This window comes from Oryx dammah, unplaced genomic scaffold (assembly GCF_014754425.2).
Source record: "Oryx dammah isolate SB20612 unplaced genomic scaffold, SCBI_Odam_1.1 HiC_scaffold_5, whole genome shotgun sequence".
Lineage (NCBI taxonomy): Eukaryota > Metazoa > Chordata > Mammalia > Artiodactyla > Bovidae > Oryx > Oryx dammah.
This window is the reverse complement of record NW_024070189.1, coordinates 95,594,173-95,604,967: the sequence shown is the minus strand read 5'-3', so window position 1 is coordinate 95,604,967 and position 10,795 is coordinate 95,594,173. Positions and strand designations below refer to the sequence as shown.

The following is a 10,795-nucleotide window of genomic DNA, read 5'->3' as shown; positions in this document are numbered from 1 at the left end:
CCACGGACTGTATAGTCCATGGAGTCTCAAAGAATCAGACATGAATGAGCCACTTTCATTTTCACTTCTTAACCAGGCTTGATCTGTATGAAGAACTGACTAGAATTTAATCATCGATTTTAAAATGCTTTGAGATTTCCCTGGTGGTGCAGTGACTAAAACTCTGTGCTCCCAGTGCAGGGGGCCCAGGTTTGATTCCTAGTCTGGCAACTAGATCCCACATAATTCAACCAAGAGTTTGCATGTCACAACTAAAGATCCCAAGTGCTGCAACTAAGACCAGATGCAGCCAAATAAATAAATAAAATAAATTAATTAATACTAAGAAAATAAAGTGCTGGAGGCATGTTGCATGCATGTGTGCTAAGTTGCTTCAGTCGTGTCCGACTCTTTGTGTCCCTCTGGACTGTAGCCTGCCAGGCTCCTTAGTCTATGAGATTCACTAGGCAAGAATACTGAAGTGGGTTGCCATGCCCTCTCCAGGGGATCTTCCTGACCCAGGGATCAAACCCACATCTCTGACATTTCCTGCATTGGCAAGCGGGTTCTTTACCACTAGCACCACCTGAGAAGCCCATGATGGTTCCTAGAAAAAAATAGTAGCACTTGTTTTCATTTTTTAAATTTTAGTATTGGAAAAAATGTACAGTATTTAGAAGTTATTCAAAAATTACTTGGAGAAGGAGGAAATGGGTAGAGGAACTTGAAGGGAAGAATTACTTTAAAAAATTTAAAAAAAATTGTTTGGCTGCCTCACCCAGCATGCAGGTTCCTGGTTCCCTGGCCAGGGGTCGAATCTGTGCCCCTTGCAGTGGAAGCATGGAGTCTTAATTCCTGGACCACCAGGGAGATCCCTAAATATTTTTAGAATTTAAGGCATAGAAGAAAAATTTCTTTCAAACAAATGATATCTGTGTATCCATTTCATAGTAACTTATATCTATATTTTCCAGTACACGTATCAACAACATGGAATCAGAAAACCAGACAGACGTCTCAGAATTCCTCCTCCTGCGCCTCTCTGATAATGCAGACCTGCAGCCCCTCCTGTTTGGGCTCTTCCTGTCCATGTACCTGGTCACCATGTTTGGGAATCTGCTCATCATCCTGGCTGTCAGCTCTGACCTCCACTTCCACACTCCCATCTACTTCTTCCTCTCCCACGTTCTTTGTTGACATCTCTTTCATCTCCACTATAGTCCCCAGGATGCTGTCGAGCATCCAGACAGAGAACAAAGCCATCACCTATGCAGGCTGCCTCACTCAGGTGTATTTCATGGTTTTCGTTTGTACGGACAATTTACTCCTGACCATCATGACCATCTGCCACCCACTGTATTACGTGATCATCATGAACCCCTGTCTCTGTGGTCTGCGGCTGCTTCTCTCTTTGTTCGTTAACATTCTGAATGCCCTGATCCACAGTCCGATGGTGTTGCAGCTGTCCTTCTGCACAGACTTGAAAATCCCCCACTTCTGTGAACTTGCTCAGAGCCTCAAACTTGCCTGTTCTGATACTCTTATCAATGGCCTTCTGGTGTATCTGGTGACTAAGCTGTTATGTGTTGGTCCTCTCTCAGATGTAATTTTCTCTTACACACGGATTGTCTCCTTCATCCAGAGAATCCCATCCACTGGTGGGAGGTATAAAGCTTTTTCCACCTGTCGGTCTCACCTCTCTGTCATTTTCTTAAATTATGGGACCTGTGTTGGTATCTACCTTAGTTCTGCAGCTACTCTCTCTCCCCCAGGAGGGCAGTGTGATGTACACTGTGATTACTCCAATGATGAACCCCTTCATCTACAACCTGAGGAACAGAGACATAAAGATAGCCTTGAGGAAATTCATCTCCAGAACGTTTTCTTTTTCATGATTCTGTCATCAACTTTTGGTGTGGGCTTCTAGAATGAGTCAAAGGGAATGAAATATTGGGTATGCCAAAATTTCCGGTTGTTTCAAAATTTAATTCTCCTAGTAAAGTGATTAATCATGAGTTTTCAAGTCAAGTATCTTTGTATTAAATCCTACTATCCTACGAATTCCCTAGCAATCCAGTGGTTAGGATTCCGTGCTTCCACTTCAAGGGGAATGGGTTTGATCCCTGATCAGGGAACTAAGATCTCCCACTTTGCTGCAATGCACACTCCCCCAAAAATCCTTCTATCTTGTGTTTTACTATCTGTCATTTATTAAGCAACTTAACCGAGTTCAGTTTGATATCTGTAAAATAGGCAAAATATTACATACTTAATAGTGAAACAGGAAATATATGTGTACAGAAATTTATCTAGACTAAGCACTAGTAAAATCAAATGTGTAATTATCAGGTGCTGCTGCGGCTGCTAAGTCACTCCAGTCATGTCCAACTCTGTGCAACCCCATAGACAGCAGCCCACCAGGATCCCCCGTCCCTGGAATTCCCCAGGCAAGAACACTGGAGTGGGTTGCCATTTCCTTCTCCAGTGCATGAAAGCGAAAAGTGAAAGTGAAGTCACTCAGTCGTGTCTGACTCTGAGACCCCATGGACTGCAGCCCACCAGGCTCCTCCATCCATGGGATTTTCCAGGCAAGAGTACTGGAGTGGTATTAGGTGCTAACAGAAGTCAATTAATCTCCATAAAGCTGGAGGAAAAAACCATTATTATCAGGTGTGCAGTTCATGTGTTTGTATACTTGTGAACACGCATTTGCTTTAGCATTATATGTTGATAAAACAATTCTCATTTCATCCTCTTCCTTTTGAGTCATCTTCATTTTCCTCATTTCTGCTGGAATCTATACAGAGAAATTGTTTAGAATAAAGTCAGTTGAGAGTTTTTTTTTCATCCATGAGTTATATAGAAGTGCATTTCTTCATTTTCAAATATGTGGAGGACCTATTTTTATGCCTTTGTCGGTGGCTTTTAGTATCATTGCATTGTGGCTAGAGAACATACTTGGCACAATTTAAATTCTTTGAAATTTCAGTGTGGAATGCAGCACTTGTGGTCAAACTTAGTAGATGATCTGTTTGTGCTTAAAGATCATTTCGGCAGTGATTAAGTGCATTTTCTGTATATGCCCATCCATTAGGTCAATCCTGTTGAAATCTGACTTTTTTGTCTCCTTGGTTTATCAATCATGGAGTGATATATGTTAAAATCAGCCAGTGTGATATTGAATTTGACTTTTTTTAAATTTTATTTTTATTGGAGGATAATCGCTTTACAATGTCATGTTGGTTCATAGGGTGAATCAGCTATTTGTTGTTGTTCAGGTGCTAAGTGGTGTCTGATGCTTTGCAACCCCATGGACTGCAGTGCCCCAGGCTTCCTTGTCCTTTACTATCTCCCAGAGGCAGATATAAGTATACATGTATCCCCTCCTTCTTGAGCCAAATCACCACCCCCCCTCCACACACACACACTGAATTTGACTATTTCTGCTCATACTTCAATCATTAGATACGGAGTACAAATTCAGAATTGTTATATCTTTCTGGTGCATTCAGTCTTTTATCTTTATGAAGCTACCTTTGTTATCCCTGGGTGTATTATTGCATTAAAATCTACTTTGTCTGATAGTGAAAAGTGAAAATCAAAATGTTAGTTGGTCAGTGGTATTTGACTCTTTGCAGCCCCATGGACTATAGACCACCAGGCTCCCTTGTCCATGGAATTCTCCAGGCAAGAATCCTGGAGTGATTTGCCATTTCCTTCTCCAAGAGGAAAAATTTTAAAGAAAAAATTGTAGCCTTAAAATGTGTGTTAAAGCTTGGAATATTATTTAATACCTTGCTATTTTAACATAGTAAGGTATTAATAAGAATAAATGTAGCAAACTCAAAGAATAAAGCAGGAAATAATGATCACAAAAGAACAAATTAAATTAATTTTGAAGAAGTGGAGTAGTAGAGAGAAAAAAGCTGAAATTTGGTTTCTTGAAATAATACTAATAAAGCAATCTCTAGCAAGGTTGATAAATTTAAAAGTTTACACAAATTAGTATTGGCATTAATTAGCATTAGTATTAATTCCCAGTCCAGAAGTTAATTCAGAAAGGTGGATTCTCCAGGCCAGCATACTGGAGTGGGTTGCTATGCCCTCCTCCAGGGGATCTTCCCAACTCAAGGATCAAACCCAGGTCTCTTATGTCTCCTGCATGAGCAGGTGGTCTCTTTACCATTAGCACCACCTGGGAAGCCCAGAAAGGTGGGACATGGATGTTTATTATATTAGGGTCCTGCCCTCTTTGTGTTCCAAATATTCCACAATATGGAGAAGGAAATGACAACCCACTCCAGTTTTCTTGCCTGGGAAATCCTATGAACAGAAGAGTTTCATGGGCTACAGTACACGGGGTCACAAAGAGTCAGACACAACTAAAACGACTTAGCACACACACATGCATGTCACAGTCTAGGCATTGCCTGTCGCCCCTGTATTCTGTGTAGTGTGCTTGAACAGGTACCAGTTCTCTCCTCTTCTAGTACATCTTGCTCCAAGTGACTCATGCATTCTTGCTTTGAACAGGCTTGATACTTGAAATCCCAGCAGTTGAAGCAGTGGCAAGGTCAAAATGTGAAATCAACAGAATGCATGCCTTTAGCAGTGGTTGGAGAGAAGAAGACTCCTATCCACACATGGTCAAAATAGATGGATGCACAAGGATCAAAGTCATGGCTGGTCTAGGGACAGTTTCCATGGAAGGCACGAGCTTCCTTGAGGCCTTGTATCCCCAGCCACCCCAAGATTGTCCAGTTGCTTTTCCTTAGGGGTTGATGTGATTATTCCTCCCTTTGGCATTTTCTGGGCTTCCCTAGTGGCTCAGCTGGTAAAGAATCCACCTGCAATGCGGGAGACCTGGGTTCAATCCCTGGGTTGGGAAGATCTCCTGGAGAAGGGAAAGGCTACCCACTCCAGTATTCTGGCCTGGAGAATTCCATGGACTGTATAGTCCATGGGGTTGCAAAGAGTCAGACACGACAGAGTGACTTTCACTTCACTTATCCAAGGGATCTTCCTGATGTGGAGTTTGAACCTGGGTCTCCTATATTGCAGGCAGAGTCTTCACCATCTGAGATAGTAATGCACCATAGTTACCCAAGGTTTTTCTGGCATCCCACAGGTGGTGGGCAACCTGGCTATAGCCCATACTGGTTTGTTTTCAGTTCCTCCCTATTACCCAGAGACATTCCTTTGGGGTGCTAGTCTAAAGGGAGATCCTTACCCTCACTGTTCACCCCTGATCCTGCAGAATTTAAAGCTCATACTGGTCCCTCAGCTTCCCTTGTAGACCACCTCAAGGGTAAAACCAGCACCAGTGTCTGACTCACCACTCTGGAGTCCTTTCCTCTCCTAGTATACATGCAGCATTTTTGTGTGTGTGTGTGTGTAAGTTTAATGTGTACAAGGTACTAATTTGCAAAATGCTTATATCTTGCAAAACGGTTACATTCATCGTATTAGCCATCATCTCTACCATGCCACATAATTACCACATTTTTTTGTAGTAAGAACATTTATGATTTTCTTTCTTAGCACATTTCAAGTATAAAACACATTTTTTTGCTTCCCTTAATATTTTAATATAATTTGTTTCCTCTATAATCTATGTATTTTATTAAATGCATAAAATACTAAACTATTAAATGCATATAAATATAAATTACTCTAAGAAGGGGTTGATAAACTTTTGCTTTTGTTGTTCTTTGTTGTTTTGGCCACACCCTGTAGCATGTGGGTTTGCCAGGTTGCCCTAGAGGTAAAGAACCGCCTGCCAATGCAGGAGACATAGAGACACAGGTTTGATCCCTGGATTGGGAAGATCCCCTGGAGGAAGAAATGGCAACCCACTACAATATTCTTGCCTGGAGAATCCCATGGACAGAGGAGCCTGGCAGGTTACAGTCCATGGGATCACAAAGGGTCAGACATGACTGAGCAACTGAGCACACACACAATGGTATCTTATAGTAAACTAGGCATTTATATGCATGGCTCAAATATTAACATATAAAAGGGAGTGATAATAGCAAATTTTACCTGTGCTGCTGGAAAATGCTGAGAAGATGCTGACATGCTGTATCATGTGGAATCTTAGTTCCCTGACCAGGCCGGAACATTTGTCCCTCTGCATTGGAAGCACAGAGTCTTAACCATGGGACTAACAGGGAAATTTCACAAGTGAAGCCTTCCGGGAGGAGCAAGACTCATTATTGCCTGGAATTACCCTTTGACTTTTGACTTCAAGGAGACTTTTTGCCTTCAAGGAGACTTTTTGCCATGTGTAGTGTCTCCCTTGGGGGAAGGCAATGACACCCCACTCCAGTACTCTTGCCTGGAAAATCCCATGGATGGAGGAGCCTGGTGGGCTGCAGTCCATGGGGTCCCAAAGAATCAGACATGACTGAGTGACTTCACTTTCACTTTTCACTTTCATGCATTGGAGAAGGAAATGGCAACCCACTCCAGTGTTCTTGCCTGGAGAATCCCAGGGACGAGGGATCCTGGTGGGCTGCTGTCTATGGGGTCGCACAGAGTCGGACACAACTGAAGTGACTTAGCAGTAGCAGCAGTGTCTCCCTTATCCTTTACTCAGACAGGGTTTTTGCTTCTCTTTGTCCTTGCCATGGTTATTCCCTTGAGGTGTTTACAAGAGACAAAAATTGACTATTTACCCTGTTTCCGTTGTTACTTTCATTTTTGAGATCAAACAGGGGGCTCTTTATAAATTCCTCAACTGGAGCCCACCTATCTCTTGACTCAGGAAATCCAAAGAGGAGGCTTGTTGTTCAGTTTCTCAGTCCTGTCCGACTTTGCAACCCCATGGACTGCAGCACACCAGGCTTCCCTGTCCTTCACTATTTCCCAGAGCTTGCTCAAACTCATATCCATTGAGTCGGTGAAGCCATCCAACCATCTTGTCCTCTGTCGTCCCCTTCTCCTCCTGCCTCCAATCCTTCCCAGCATCAGGGCCTTTTCTAATGAGTTGGTGCTTCGCATCAGGTGACGAGAGTATTGGAACTTCAGCTTCATCATCAGTCCTTCAAATGAATATTCAGAATTGATTTCTTTTAGGATTGACTGGTTTGATCTCCTTGTAGTCCAAGGGACTCTCAAGAGTCTTCTCCAACACCACAGTTCAAAAGCATTAATTTTTCAGTGCTCAGCCTTCTTTATGGTCCAACTCTCACATCCATACATGACTACTAGAAAAAGCAGAGCTGTGACTATACAGTGCTTTGTTGGCAAAGTAATGTCTCTGTTTTTAATATGCTGTCTAGGTTTGTCATAGCTTTTTTCCCAAGGAGCAAGTGTCTTTTAATTTCATGGCTGCACTCACCATCTGCAGTGATTTTGGAGCCCCCCAAAATAAAGTCTGTCACTGTTTCCATTGTTTCCCTATCTATTTGCCACGAAGTAATGGGACTGGATGCCATGACCTTCATTTTTTGAATGTTGAGTTTTAAGCCAGCTTTTTCACTCTCTTCTTTGACCTTCATCAAGAGGCTCTTTAGTTCCTCTTTGCTTTCTGACATAAGGGTGGTTTCATCTGCATATTTGAGGTTAAAGAGGAGGCTGGCTGATTTTAAATGTCCAACTGGAGTCCATTTATTTCTTGCCTCAAACCTAATAGGTTGGGGTTCAGGGAGCTTCCAGGTTGGAACGCAAGAAGTCATCCATGTGCTCTGACAGTGGAGCCCCCTGAACTATCAGAGGACAGAATCTCCTGTGCTGAAGACCCTCTGGACCCTGACCTGTGTATATATCTTTTCAACTGTACATTCGTATTCTTTAGTATCCTTTGTAATAAAGAAGTGATCTAGTAACTTATTTTCCTGAGTTCTGCGAGCTACTCTAGCAAATTGAGCAAATCAAGGACGGCTTTGAGGGGACTTTCAATGTATAACCAATTAGTCAGACTGATTCTCAAAAGGTGTGCTGCTATTTTACCATTACCCTATCGCCACACCCTGACTCCGCTTCCAATCTTCATTCTATTCACCTTTGGCACCAGATAAAAGTCTTTTCTGGGAGATTATTCTGTGCATTTTGAGATGTTTAGCTGCACCCCCAGATGACACCACTAGATGCCAGTAGCACTCCACCCAAACCCGGTTGTGCCATTTTTTACAAAAATCTCCAGTTCAGTTCAGTCGCTCAGTCGTGTCCGACTTTTTGTGACTCCATGGATTGAAACACGCCAGGCTTCCCTGTCTATCACTAACTCCTGGACCTTACTCAAACTCATGTCCATTGAGTCGGTGATGCCATCCAAACATGTCATCCTTTGTCGTCCCCTTCTCTTCCCACCTTCAATCTTTCCCAGCATCAGGATCTTTTCCAATGAGTCAGCTCTTCGCATCAGGTCGCGAAAGTATTGGAGTTTCAGCTTCAGCATCAGTTCTTCCAATGAATATTCAGGATTGATTTCCTTTAGGATTGGCTGGTTGGGTCTCCTTGCAATCCAAGGGATTCTGAAGTCTTCTCTGACTCCACAGTTCAAAAGCATCAGTTCTTTGGTGCTCAGCCTTTAAGGTCCAAATCTCACATCCATATATGACTACTGGAAAAACCATAGCTTTGACTAGATAGGCCTTTGTTGGCAAAGTAATGTCACTGCTTTTTAATATGCTGTCTAGGATTGTCAGGAAGCAACAGTTAGAACTGGACATGGAACAACAGACTGGTTCCAAATAGGAAAAGGAGTACATCAAGGCTGTATATTGTCACCCTGCTTATTTAACTTATATGCAGAATACATCAAGAGACACACTGGGCTGGATGAAGCACAAGCTGGAATCAAGATTGCTGGGAGAAATATCAATAACCTCAGATATGAAGATGACACTACCCTTATGGCAGAAAGTGAAGAAGAACTAAAGAGCTTCTTGATGAAAGTGAAAGAGGAGAGTGAAAACGTTGGCTTAAAGCTCACCATTCAGAAAACTAAGATCATGGCATCTGGCCCCATCACTTCATGGCAAATAGATAGGGAAACAGTGGAAACAGTGGCTGATTTTATTTTGGGGCTCCAAAATCACTGCAGATGGTGACTACAGCCATGAAATTAAAAGACACTTACTCCTTGGAAGGAAAGTTATGATCAACCTAGACAGCATATTCAAAAGCAGAGACATTTCTTTGCCAACAAAGGTCCGTCTAGTCAAGGCTATGGTTTTTCCAGTAGTTATGTATGGACGGATGTGAGAGTTGGACTATAAAGAAAGCTGAGCACCAAAGAATTGATGCTTTTGAACTGTGGAGTCAGAGAAGACTCTTCAGAATCCCTTGGATTGCAAGGAGATGCAACCAGTCAATCCTAAAGGAAATCCATCCTGAATATTCATTGGAAGGACTGATGCTGAAGCTGAAACTCCAATACTTTGGCCACCTGATGTGAAGAGCTGACTCATTTGAAAAGACCGTGATGTTGGGAAAGATTGAAGGCAGGAGGAGAAGGGGACGACAAAGGATGAGATGGTTAGATGGTATCATGACTCAATAGACATGAGTTTCGGTAAGCTCCAGGAGTTGGTTATGGACAGGGAGGCCTAGCGTGCTGCAGTTCATGGGGTCACAAAGAGTCGGACATGACTGAGTGACTAAACTAAGGCTTGTCATAGCTGTTCTTCCAAGGAGCAAGTGTCTTTTAATTTCATGGCTGCAGTCACAATCTTCATTTTGGCGCCCCCCAAAATAAAGTTTGTCACTGTTTCCATTGTTTCCCCATCTATATGCCATGAAGTGATGGTACAGATGCCATCACCTTCGTTATTTGAATGTTGAGTTTTAAACCACTTTTTTCACTCTCCTCTTTGACTTTCATCAAGTGGCTCTTTAGTTCCCCTTTGCTTTCTGCCATAAGGGTGGTGTCATCTGCATATCTGAACTTATTGATATTTCTCCCTGCAATCTTAATTCCAGCTTGTGCTTTATCCAGTCTGGCATTTTGCATGATGTACTCTACATATAAGTTAAATAAACAGGGTGATGATATACAGCCTTTCCAAATTTGTAACCAGTCTGTTGTTCCATGTCTGGTTCTAACTGTTGCTTCTTGACCTGCATACAGGTTTCTCAGGAGGCAGGTAAGGTGGTCTGATATTCCCATCTCTTGAAGAATTTTCCATAGTCTGTTGTGATTCACACAGTCAAAGGCTTTGGTGCAGTCAGTGAAATAGATTTTTTAAAATTCTCTTGCTTTTTTGATGATCCAGCAGATGTTGGCAATTTGATCTCTGGTTCCACTGCCTTTTCTAAATCCAGCTTGAACATCTGGAATTTCATGGTTCATGTACTGTGAAGCCTGACTTGGAGAATTTTGAGCATTACTTTGCTAGCGTGTGAGATGAGTGCAATTGTGCAGTAGTTTGAGCATTCTTTGGCATTGCTTTTCTTTGAGAGTGGAATGAAAACTGACCTTTTCCAGTTCTGTGGCCACTGCTGAGTGGCCACTGCTGAGTTTTCCAAATTTGCTGGCATATTGAGTGCAGCACTTTCACAGCATCATCTTTCAGGATTTGAAACAGCTCAATTGGAATTCCATCACCTCCACTAACTTGTTCCTAGTGATGCTTCCTAAGGCCCACTTGACTTCATGCTCCAGAATGTCTGGTTCTAGGTGAGTGATCATACCATCATGATTATCTGGGTTGTGAAGATCTTTTTAATATATTTCTTCTGTGTATTCTTGCCACCTCTTCTTAATATCTTCTCCTTTTGGTAGGTCCATACCATTTCTGTCCTTTATTGAGCCCATCTTTGCATGAAATGTTCCCTTGGTATTTCTAATTTTCTTGAAGAGATCGCT

At 42.3% G+C, this 10,795-nt stretch overlaps 1 pseudogene; it reads left to right on the top strand.

The window, feature by feature from the left end:
- The first annotated feature begins 969 nt into the window (after window positions 1-969).
- Window positions 970-1,874, top strand: LOC120864595 (annotated as a pseudogene).
- Window positions 1,875-10,795: the final 8,921 nt, after the last annotated feature.